Consider the following 1322-nt stretch of genomic DNA (forward strand, 5'->3'; position numbering starts at 1 on the left):
GTCGGTGTCGGGGTCGGGGTGTCGGGTCAGGCTTGGGGTCGGGGTCTCGGGGTCGGGGTCTCGGGGTCGGGGTGCCGGGTCGGGGTCGGTGTCGTGGAATTGTCACGGCAGATGTCCTCGAGCTAGGACTTAGTCGTGGAGCCATCGCAACTAGGAAGCTTGAAGGGGTTAAGTGGGACAAGGAACACGAGGGTTTATACTGGTTCGGCCCCTTACGGTGCAGGTAAAAGCCTACGTCCAGTTTGAGGTGGTATTGATTAGGGTTTCGATGACCAGGGAGCTTAACTGCTATGCCTGGCTCTCGATGAGATCTTTCTTGTCCCTAAACCGCTGCCGGGTCGTCCCTTTATATAGGGAGGCTGACGCCCAGCAGCTCTCAGAGTCCCGGCCGGCTCATAAGAGTGTCCGGCTCGGACTCTCAACTATTCTTGCCTTACACTACAAGTTCTACCATAATAATGATTGTAACTACGGGCCTTAAGCCATATCCGGGTCTTAAGCCCATCTTTGGCCCACCGTCTTCAAGCTTAGTCGCCGGGCTTCTGGCAATGACCATTATGAGTAACCCGGCCCCTTCTGGCGGGTGACTCTAAGGTCTATATCCTCAACATTAGGCCCCAGATTGATTTGAGCCGGCTCATGTCAATCTTCAATTCTTTCGACGGAAAAATCTCCGGCTTACCATTTGTGTGAAGGCCATAACCCGGCGTGACGTCATCCTCTGGACTCCGGGTAATCCGCCGTGACGTCATCTTCCATTAAGCCCGTTTTTTACTCCACCAGATCCGCAACGGATCTTATCTTTACTGCTATCCCGAAAATCGAGGCGTTTCGTGGGGAGATAACCATGCCACGGTCTCCTCGTTTCTCGCGCCCACTTATGAGCTCGCCCTTATAAATAGCCCGGCCCGACGGGCCTTCAGCCACTCTTCTCCTTCGTCTTCTTCCTCTCACTGCCCCCGTGCTGCTCGAGCTCCGCCGCCGCCGCCGCGCCCCCGGTCTTCGTCAACCTTGGCCGCTGCGTCACCCCGACTCGGTGCAGACAAACGGCGGCGACCTCCGCATCTCTTCAGCACCGGTAAGTCCTCGCTACCCTGTAGAACAGATCTGCAGTAGGGTTCGTCCGTGTTCGTCCGTGTTCTTCGCCGTCACCCACAAGTTCTTTGGTAGTTTTCATTTTTACTGTCCTTCTTGATCTTAGACCTGTATAGACCTGCTGTGGTAGCTGTTTGGCACTCATTTCAGATGCAAGTAGACCTCTTTCCACTGCATAAAGGCCTCGTTCGAGCTCAAGAACTCCCCTGCGTCTGTTTTTAGGTCTA

Source organism: Triticum aestivum, chromosome 6D (assembly GCF_018294505.1).
Source record: "Triticum aestivum cultivar Chinese Spring chromosome 6D, IWGSC CS RefSeq v2.1, whole genome shotgun sequence".
Lineage (NCBI taxonomy): Eukaryota > Viridiplantae > Streptophyta > Magnoliopsida > Poales > Poaceae > Triticum > Triticum aestivum.